This window comes from Physcomitrium patens, chromosome 8, assembly GCF_059467195.1.
Source record: "Physcomitrium patens ecotype Gransden chromosome 8, ASM5946719v1, whole genome shotgun sequence".
Taxonomy (NCBI): Eukaryota; Viridiplantae; Streptophyta; class Bryopsida; order Funariales; family Funariaceae; genus Physcomitrium; species Physcomitrium patens.
In genome coordinates this window covers 457,130-469,532 of record NC_143417.1, presented here as the reverse complement: position 1 = coordinate 469,532, position 12,403 = coordinate 457,130, and positions in this window count along the sequence as shown.

The window sequence follows — 12,403 nt, the reverse complement described above, 5'->3', positions numbered from 1 at the left end:
AAAGGTTCAAGCTTATGATAGTTTCACTTGTCACAAGGGTAAGTAGTCTTAATATTACGATGAAATAATCATACCTTGTCACTTACATTGAATTGTCATTTTTCTTTGTGATATGCATCTAAGTTTATTTTTTATCATTCATAAGTTTCTTTTAATTGTGCCTTTATTGTTGTATGTAGCTCTAACAAACAATTTGCAATATTTTTTGCTATAGAATTATCAACTCTTGAAAAGTCAAAAGCATTGAGTCATGGATGATAATCATAATTAACAAAGAAAGATATTTAATAAGTAGAAGAATGTATCATATTATTATAGGCAAACTTTGCCAATGGCAAAAGAGTCATCCAATCATCTTGTTGGTAGTTGATGGTACATCATAAATACTACTTCAAAACTTAATTAATACACTCCGTCTATATATTAGTTTGAAGATGAAAGGCCAAAGATAATTTTAAATCTATATTTAGAATCTTAAAAAATATTTTTTAAAATCTTGATATAAATTGAGTCTTTCTATTTAATATAATATCCTTGGATAATCCATAATAGCAATAGATGTTTTTAAGAAAATACTTAGCTATTTTTTTTTACTTGTAATAGATTTTTTATATAGTAAAAAATGTATCATCTTGATAAAATAATCAACTATAAAAAATATAAAATCATAAAAACTTAAGACTAAAAGATCAGTGATAAAATCCATAGAAATAGAAAACTATGATTGTTCAGATACGGACAATGGTTAGAGAAGTCTATAAAGTTGATGATGGAGAATTTTTAACCTTGAACAAACATCACATGATTGAAAAAAATTCTTTCATTGCTTTTCACATTTACAGCCACCAAAAATCTTTAGATATATGCTCCAAAGTCGTTGTATTGAAAATATCAAACTGCTAGAAAGTCATGATGTACTTGAAGAACATATAAACATGCTTTTTTTTCTTAAATATAAAGGTGTCTTTTGAAATAAAATAAGATATTCTTAAATTCAAATTTAGAAGCATCTTGAGACTTAGAAGAAAGGTTCTTGATATCATAAATAAGAAGATCAAAGAACATACTTGATTGAATTTGTTTGACAAAGATTGAATCAATAGTTAATGTTGATTTTATTGCTTGAAGATAAAAATGCTCCAACTTCAAGAAAATTAATTTTTATTGATCAAAAGATTCGTTTCTTTCTTTTGGTATAAGATAAGATGTTTAGAAAGAGCGTTTGACAAATCTTATTATTTTTTGAATCAATAAGTGATTTTGAAATCAAATCTTGACAAAAACATGCTTTAATAAGGTTGGCAATAATTTGAGACACAAGCTAACATAAAATATTTAAAGTTTTTATGTTCCATGTAAACAATGACTAAATTAGAAGCATTTTTTAGATAATGGTACCAATCTTAAAACAAATCCATAATTGCAAGAAGTTCTTTGTCATGAATCTTGTAATTGCTCTTGGCTACTAAAACTTTTCTTCATTGAAAAGCTATTGTATGAAGTTTATCATATGTTTCTATTTGATACAATACGACATCGAAAATAAAATTTGATACCACTATTTTCATAAAGAATGGCTTAAAAAAGTTGATGTGATACAAGATTGGTATAGAAATAAAAGATATCTTGAAAGCTTCAAATGTTACTTTTGCTTCTTGATTCTATTGAAGTTTGTCTTTACAAGTCAAGTATATAAGTGGAGCTCTAATCTGAGAATTGTTTTTAATGAAGATTTGATAGTATTTGGCAAATCTTAAAAAATATCTCTCACCATTTTTGAAATCTTTTAATCCATAATAGTTTGAACTTTCTTAAGATCTATTATAATTCCATTATTTAAAATGATATATCTTAAGAAATTGACTTGAGTAGTATAAAATACATACTTTTCTATCTTGGCATTTGAACTAATCTTAGTGTGAAATATTTACTTTTCTATTATTGAGCTCCTTCTTGAAGGTCAATTGAACAGATATAGGGATAATATTTTAGAAGAGTATTTGTATTTTTCTTCTCAAATACATCTTGAAAATCTTGATATTGACTTAGAATAGAACTTGAAGTCTTTCCACCATTAAAAGCAAGCGCAATATAAGTCACAAAAGGTAGTCCTTCTTTTGCAGCATATAAGAGAGTTCTTGTACTTACAAATATAAATTTAATTACACTAGATTTATGACTTTTTACTTAATCAATTATATTCTTAATTATATTTTTTAAAAAATTAAGACTATGTAAAATTAAATCTATTTTTGGATTATTTTTTTTAACCATGATAAACTTAAAATAATTGGATCTCATAAAGATCTAATAATATTAAATATTACAAAGCTACTATGACCATTAATTATTATTTCTATAGGAAGAATTTATTAAGTAACAGCTTTTAAAGACAATAGACAACCATCTATGATTTCTATATGAAGAGATTTGGTTTTCTTTGTCAATATTATGCTATGTCTTTTAGCAAATTCTTCATCTAAGAATCATGCTAAAGCTCTTGAATCTATCAAGGTAGTGGCTTTATGATATTGAGGTCCTAAAAAAATATTTATTGTAAAACAAAGAAAGAGTTTTGAAGAGAGAATAAGACTTTCACTAGGTGTTGTAGAAAGTTCTAATCACACGATTTCTATTGTAGCTAGACAAACTTGTTTTTTGACATACTATCTTCTTTGACAGTGGTAACCCTCATTTTGTAGTTATATTGTTTCTTTAGACAATGTTGAACAATGTGCTTAGATTCTCCACAATACAAGTACAATTCTTCTTGACAATGATGAATCTTTTCTTAATTAGTAAGAACTTTGAAACATACAACATCAATTTGTATATCCTCTATTTTTGAATGTATGTATTGAAGAGATGTTGGTATTACTATTGAATTATAGTAATGTTGAGACATACTTGTGTGACTTTCATATCAAAATTCAAAAAGTCGATTGTCACACTTCACAACAAAGTCAATTGCTTGACTCAATGTTTAAGGATCAAGTAAATTGAGCATGAATTTTTTTACCTCATATTATAATTTGTAGAAAAATTAGCTAACAAATGCAGTATCATCTTATTTGAAATTAGTTACAAGTTGTTGAATTATAAAGCATATAATAATATTAATCAATTATCTTATTACAAAATATGGATCTTATTGGTTACAACAAAAAATTGCATTATGTTTTCTATGCATAGATCAAAAAATAATTAAAAAAGCTTCTAAATTATCTAATATTGAATCTTCTCATTCAAAAAAAGATAAAAATCATAATGATGTTGAACTTGAAAGAAGTGTACTAATAAATTTATCTTCCAATCTTGCAGTTAGATAGCTTTGGAATTGAAGTTTAATCACAAGTTATATTTGATTGATAAATCTTCAAAACTTAGATCTTGTGCCATCAAACTTGTCAAGCACTGCAATCCTTAATTCTCCAATATTGTAAGGATGTTTCACTATAAGAGAAGGGATATGATTTGGTGTAGATATTGAAGCATCTCCAATCATCTTTATATCTTTGATCCTTGCCATTTTTATTACTCTTTGTAGTGATAAATTGAGTTGATGCATCACAAGCATTAACTCTTTCAATTGCTCTTATATTTGTACCATTGCATTCTTTATTTTAAGAAGCTTTGCCATGATAATACTTAGAAAAAAAAACGTTTAATATTGCTCAAGATAAATAGAAGAAAGGACTTCAAAACAAAGAAAATACTAAGAATAATATTAGTTTAGAAGAGAGTAATCTGTAATTTCTAATATGTTTATGTTTTATTAAGAAAAAGAAATAATTCACTCTTAATGAAGAAAAGACAAAGCTTTGATATTATAAGTATATTCTTATCAATTGTCAAGGACAACGACTTGATAAAAGCAAATAACTAAATGAAACTTTTTTCAAAAAAATATGACAAAATAGAAGTAATAAAACATATATATTAAAAAAAAACTAAAATAACTATTGCCAAAAGATAAAAAAAATTAAAGTCTCTTGAATCTAGATTAGAACAAGAAAGGAGTTGAAAAGATTAAAGAAAGCTTTGTTCTTGCCTTTATATATACTATCCACCTAAGAGTTACATAGGAACATTCTATAAGACCTCCAAAATGTGTTGACTTTATAAGCCACATGTCTTAATTTATAAGACAAGTTTTTTATGTGAGCGCCACATAATAAGCTTGTTCTACAAGCTACTTATATGTGAGAAATGCAATTAACTTGTTGACTAAGTTTTTAACTTAAAAATCAACTATAAATATGAGTAAAGTCAAAATCATGTCTATAAAGCTTCTAGGTAGCTTTGCTAAAAGATATTATGAAATTAATCTACTTTTATTTATTTCTACTTAATCATATATGTAATTACTAGGATAAGTATGTATGTCTATGACAATACGTCGGTGATAGGATAACATTTCCAAAAGGTAACAAATGACCATCTATGACTTTTATATGTATGGATTTAATTTTTTTATTAAAAATATTTCTTATTTTTTGACAAAGTCTTTGTCTAAAAACAAGTTGAGGGTCTTGAATCTAATAAGATACAAACTTTGAAATATTTAGGTCCTAAATTCACATCTATTATAAGATAAGATTAAAGATTTGAAGAGAGAATAGGAGTTTTACTACGTATTGCATATGATTCTACTCGCATAATCATTTTTGTAGCTGGACAAACTTTTTTACCAATACATTGTTTTTTCTAGCAAATGTGCTTCTCATTTTGAAATTGTATTGTTTCTTTAGAAAATGTTGAGTAGTATACTTAGTTTTTTCATAATATAAGAACAAATCTTCTTGACAATATTAAATCTTATTTTCTCTTGGTGAAAGGTTTAAAACATACCATATCAATTTGTATTGGATTTGGCCTTGATAAATAAGTTTTTAAAAAACTTAGGAGCTATTCTTATTACTTGATTTATTCATCTCCAGCCAAATTTTTATTTTTAAAGCCTTTCAAATAATCAATTACTGTGTGCAATGGCTTAAGCAATAAATTATTTTAAAGAATTTACTTTTGACATTATTAATAATAAATCTTTCACATTATCCATCAATCTATATCAAAATTGATTAATTAGAGCTTTTTCATTTCAATCCATATTACCAACAAGGCTTTGGAATTCAGTAGTATATATAGTAGCTAACTATAGTCCTTATCATAAAGATAAGAGCTTGGTCTTTACTACTCTTTTTTTATAACTTTTTTCAAATGTGGTCATAAATACTTCTAGGGATGAAATAAAATCATAAAAAAATCATGAATATTTTTTCATCAAAGATGCAAATTAAAAACTATAAATTCAACTATGAATCCAACTAAAATAAATCTATTAGGATATTAAAAAAGATGCAGCTATAGATAGACCTTGACTTATTGTAGAAATCTTTAAAATTTTGATCTTATTCCATCAAACTTCTTAGATATAGTAATCTTTGTCTCCTTCATGTTTATAAAAGTAAAATTTTTTGGATTTGGTTGTGAGGTCAATCTATAGGCTTCTCTTAATTATACAACTTCTTAGTGTAGACTCTAAACTTCTTTCATAGGCATAAGAATAATGCTTCCATAATTGGCATTAGTGATGTGTACAATTTCTACCCTAAGAATATTTATAAGTTGATAAAAATCTACAATAGTTACAAATTTATTCTTACTTTTACTAAGTATTGCATCCATGATTTTTTTTATTTTAAGTAACTTAATAAATCCACAAATCTAATAAAAGATGATAATTTGCAATCTTTAATGTAAAATAAAAATTTCTATAAAGAAGGGTGATCTACTCTCTTTGAAAAAAAATTCAAGGTTTAAAAAACAAAGAATGTTAGTTCAAAGGTAAGTATCCTTAAACCTTTGAAATACAACAATAAAAGTAGAATAATCCACTAAATTTTTAAAAAAGATAAGAACAATGAATCAATATTTTTGTTAATCTATCAAAGATAAGAATTTAAAGAAGATACATAAATAAGTAAAAAATGAATCAAAGAGACACAACAAAATAAAAATAAGAAAGTAAATATATTTAATAAGAAATTAGAGTAGCTATTGCCAAAGACAAAGGAATTAGAAATTCTTGAAACTAAATTAGAAGGAAAAAAAGAGTTAATAAGAATGAAGAAGACTTTACTTTTACTTTTGTATATACTATCTATTTAAGAGCTGTATAGCAACTTTCTATAGAACCTTCAACATGTGTCTAATTTACAAGACATATATCTAACTTACAAAACAAGTTTCTTATATGTATGCCACATAGTTTATTTTTTTATAAGCTATTAATAAGTACAATATATAGTTAACTTATTGGCCAATTTTTTAACCAATCAATCATCTATAGATATATCTAAAAATAAAAACGCATCTATATAGCTTCTAAAAAGCTTCTCCTCAATATATTATTAAATTAATCTACTTTTACCTAATTCTACCTATTCATATTATCTACATAATTATTAGAATAAATATATCTATCGCAATATTTTATTTTAATAATTTTTTTTATTATAGCATAGTATAAAAAAAACTATCTAATTACACTTGACACAAGTGATAGAGAAGGTCAAAGAATGAAAGATATTCTATGAAAAGCATTAATTTAAAAGTAAATAATTAAAAACTTCTAATATATTTATATCTTATTAAAAAAGAAAAAAACTAATTTATTATTAATTAAAAATATATAATATTATAAATATATTATTATTTATTTTTTAAAAATAAAAACTTAAAAAAAGATAAATTTAAAAAATCAAAAATTATATCAAATATATATATATATATTCTACAACAAATTAGAATGATTATTATCAAAAATAAAAAGATTAGAGACTCTTGAAATTATACTTGAAAGAAAAAAGACATTGATAAGAGTGAGAAAAGTCTCACTTTTGCATGTATATATATAATTTAAGTAAAGAGCTACATAGCAACATTTTGTAGATCATCTGACATACATTAAACTTATAGAACATGTATCAAAGTTATAAAATAAGTTGTAAACATGTACAAGTGAGTCCCACCAATAGACCTAAATTGGTAGAATTGTTAAAAATATAAGTTTTAATTATTTAAATATAAAACTATAAATAATAGAGAGTTTTTTTTATGATTTATGTATTCATTAGAATTAAGCAATCTTTATAAGGTCCCAAATTCTTATTAAAAAAATTTATAAAAATAAAGTTTTAATAAGTTTTAATAGAAATTATCTTAATTATTTTAATATTTTTACTTATCATTGAATATTCAAGATCAATGTTAAGACCATTGCCTACATTGGCCTTTTATATATATATATATATATATATATATATATATATGTAATATTTATTAAAAATCTATAAATATTATTCAATAGTTAGAAGAAGTATAAAAAAGAATATTATGTCTTTTTAGTTATAAAAGAAATAAAATTTTTAGTATATTTAAATTGATATTATTACTATAAAAAAATTATCAAGGTAGAAATATTTGGCTTTGATTTGATATTAGTATTATAAAAAAAAATTATAGGAATTTTTAGAATTTAATTAGAATTTTTTAAGAATTTTTAGAGAAAATTTTAAGACTGATAAAATTAAATTTTTACCACCTTGGAAGCTATTATTACGAAATAGAGCCAAATTTAAACACCATACAATATTTATGGGCTAATTAGATGTTCTTGAATACCATGGTGAAGTCAAAAATGAAAAAAATATTAGTTTTACTAATAAAAACTAAGAGGACGAGCAACTAGTTTAATTCTTGTAGGATGAGAGGTGCACAAGTCTTTTTTGGATTGTAACACCTTTAATAGATTTAGGAAGATAAGACTATTATCTTGCGGCCTTTCTTAACCATTTTTTATACACTACATGTGAGCCTGTGTGAAGCTCAAAATTTTGATCTATAAGTAAATTATCCTTGAAGTAAAATATTTTCACAAAGCTTTTTCAATCATTTACTTGATGCCTTTAAAAATTCATAATTTATTCATAATGAATTGGATTTATATATTTCTTATGTCATTGAGCAGATAATAAAATTTCATATCTAAAAATATATTTTTTATTTTTATTTTTTATTTTTTATTCGATAAAAATCTAGTGAATAAATTGTGACTAAATTTTGGAGTGTGTATTTGCTTGAATATATTTCTTTCACTTATTTTGTATTTGTTCTTCTTTTTTTCTTGTTCATTACTTGTCTCACTTTGCACCACCAATGACAAACATTTCTTAATTGAGGCCATCTTTTAATTTGGATTGAGAGGTGAATTTTATCCTCACATTATACCAAACGGCCAACCTGTACCATAAGTAGCTAATATTTGCAATATAATGTCAAATTTTTAATCTATCATTTACTTATAAATACTTTTAAAATCAAAGCCACATCTATGAAGCTTTTCACTAAGATATTATTAAATTAATATACTTTTATATACTTCTATCTAATTTTTCTTATCTTTCTAATTACTAATGTAAATATTAATATCTTTGTCATAGTCTTATTATTTTAATCCATGTTGCTTGCAAATAGTTAGAATTTGAAAACATAAACAAAAAATAAATGTGATTGTTTATTAAAAATTTTAGAATTTTATTTTTTCTATTTTTTGTTGATTTTGTTCTTCAAATAATGTCATAAAAAAATTAAAAATTAAATTTAGATTATTCAAAATTTATAATATTTTTCTATTAAAGATGTAAATTAAAAATAATTACATCCAAATAGAAGTATGTTTAAAGATTCTAATTAAGTGGTTTTGTTAAAAGAACAAGAAGAATATAACTTTAAAAAAAATTACTTGTTATAAAAATCTTCAAACTTTTATTCTTGTTTCATCAAACTTCTATTATACACTAACCTTTGGCTCTTTTATACTTATAATACAAAAAAAATTGGATTCATCTGTGAAAATAATATATATACATATATATATATATATATATATGTGTGTGTGTGTGTGTGTGTGTATGTGTGTATGTATGTTTCTTAATCATACAACTTCTTGATATTAATATTAGACCTCATTTTTTTACTTTTGCTTTAATCATAGGAATAATGCTTCTATGATTGAAATTGCTAGTACTTAAAAATTTTGCTAAAAGAATATCAAAATAATTATGAAGATTTCTAATTGTTGAAAAATTATTCTTATCATTATCAAGTGAAGTATCTATAATTTATTTTTTCTTCTATCACAATAATAAAGAATATTAATAAATATACAAGTCAATTAAAAAAAATAACTTGCAATCTCTAATATTAAATTAAAATTTCTATAAAGTTGGTAGTCTATTCTTTAAAATATATATACAATTTTATAAAATAAAGATGTTATTTTAAAGGTAGGTAGTCTACAAATTTTAAAAACATGACAAATATTTCATGAAGTAGAATAATTCATTTACTTCTTTAGAAAAACTTATAATAATTTAATAGTCTTATTAAATCATTTTAATAGAATCCAATAGATATTATTTTTAAATATCACTAAAAAAAGAAAAAAAAATTACAAGATAGAAAATAATTGAAATAATTATTATCAAATAAAAAGTAATTATGAATCTTAAATTAAAAAATGAAGAAAAGAAAGATATTATTAAGACTAAAAATGGTCTTAGTTTTGCTTATATATATATTATATGTAAAAAAAAAATTATAGATGCTTTTTAAAAAGTATAAGGCTTGTGGTTCAAGCATCAAGTTTTAGGTTGCTATCAATACAACTTTTAAAAAGTAAAAAGCTTATGAAATAAGTCTCAATAGCCTTATGGCATATCTATAAAATTCTAAACATTAAATTTGCTTTAGAAAACTCTTGTAAAGCTTTTGTAAGAAGATATTTTCTTCCAAAAATGTTTCGACATACTTCTACTTGCTTTAGTTTATTTTTATTTCTATAAATAATATGAGTATTCAATACCATAATATTATTCAAATTATAGCAATATATTATAAAGTAGATTTTTATACATTGCACTATAAATCTTTTTTTTTGTTATAATATGATTGGTAAATTTAAAAATTCTCTCTCTCTCTCTCTCTCTCTCTCTCTCTCTCTCTTGCTATATATATATATATATATATATATATATATATATATATATTTATTTATTTAAAAAAACTTCCTATCTCTTAAATATTAAAGTATAAAATCATGATATATTAGTTTTTTTATTAAAAAAAAACTTTTATTCCTATATAAATATATTTATTATTATATCTTACTACATTAAATATATATATATATATATATATATATATATATATATATAAGTTGAAAATACTATTATGATTCAGATATAATATTTTTATTTATTTTTTAAAAAATATTTTTAAAAAACCATTTATTTCTTAAAATTATAAAATGCATCCAAAATATTAGACTTTTGTCTATAAAATTTTATACTGTTTGTGGTGATCTAACTAAAAAATACTAAAATCAATTCAAATAAACTCTTTGAATCTCTCAAAAAATTATATGAGATAAATAAAATAAAAAATAAAAAATAAAACCTTCTAATTGATTGCATCACTTATTATTTTCATCAAAAGTAAACAAAAGTAGTTTCTATGCAATGATTCACAAGACCCTTAATTTCATTAATTCTTAATTCTATTTAATTTAATCAATAATAATAGACTTAATATGAAAATCCACATGAGTGAGACTAAGTGGAGCATATTTATATTACAATGCTATTATAAGAATAATATTAAGACTTATTTATAAGTATCTTTTTTAATTGTAGTAGTTGAACTAGATGCTATTTGAATTTGGTAGACATCCTTTATCTCTATATTTGTTTTGCATGAGGATTGTGGTTGTTGTGATTGTAGTGCTACTTACAACAACAAAGGTAATGATGCTTTGGATTTGCTAGAAGCTAACATTGGCATTAATGATAGAGAATTAGATGGACAATATTCTGTAAGTCTTATCATCAATATGGTGATGTTGTAGTAGAATTAGAAAGGTAATAAAGAATTTAAGACTAGAACTTTATCAATATGCTTACACTTGGTTGGAAGAAATAAATTAATTTTCTATTATTGGTTCTCTATAAATGCAATCACAAAAGAAAGAAGAAGGACAAAAAATAAAAATATAAAAAGTTTCCAACCATTGATGAACTATTTCAAATCTTGTAATTGGAGAGCTTGAAATGCCCTATGAAATCTTAAGTTATCAAGGTGTAGAAACTATCATCTTAAAAGCATCCATAACTTTGATTATTTTCTATCTTAAGATATTATAATGAAATTTCTATTTGATGATTTTTAATCCTCTTCTTTGCAAAATTGTTACATTCATCAATAAAAATGGCTAGTATTTTAAATGGTATTTTCCAAGCTATTAGGCAATGGCCTTTGAAGTCCAACATAAAAGGAATTACAATAAGTATGCATGTTGCACATAATGTGGATAGCAATCAATTCTCTTATCCACTTTCATTATTTTTTTAAGCTTGTTTTTTATTTATTTGTAGTTTATTTTTGTTTATTTTTCTTTTCTTTTCTTTTCTTTTCTTTTCTTTTTTCTTACTTCCTTCCTTCTTTTTCTCTCTTTCTTTGGACATGTGACAATTATCTACTATAAAAAAAATCATCTCTATGCCACCTTACAATCTTTAAGAAAGAGATAAACTTTGCTACTATCACTAAGAAAGAATTGTAAATCGTACAACAATGTGTTGATCAACAACAATTATATTCACAAGTTGGTGCTTGATTTATTGAAGAGTATGTAGTATATATGAACTTTTAAATATATCCAACTTGTTTTAGAAAAACATTCCTAATGGAAGAATTTGATGCTTATTGGTTTGTTAATGTAAGAAATTTTTTAATGTGAGAACCAAATTTGCAATTCAAGTGATATGGGTGGCAGATTCCTTGAGAGTAGTTGCAAAAAAGAAGTTGAAAGCAAAACTAGGATCAAAGAAGTAAGTTCTACTAGACCATTTAGTACCATGGATATATGTGCATTGTGTTTGAGTTTCTTATGGAAAATTTGTAAATACATCTTTTTGATGTTTTCTATGTACTTGCAAAATAAAATTGTATGGAGTATGAAAAATAAAATTATGAATAGTTAATTGAACAAAATTAACTTATTTTTTGCATATTTTTTTTGTGACAATGGCATAGGTTCAACTAGTGTTTTACAAAACCCAAGAACAACTTGTATACACACATAGACTCAGAAGCTTTTATCCTTGTCAAAAGAAAGCAACACAACAAATTGTTTCTATAATAATAAATATTATTAATATTATTATTGTAAATCTTGGTTACTGAATGAAGATCTTATCAATCTGAGGGTGTTTTGTTTGTATCAGCAATGTCAAACTAATCCCATATTAAGTCGCACAAAATGGTGGCGAGAGAGAGAGAG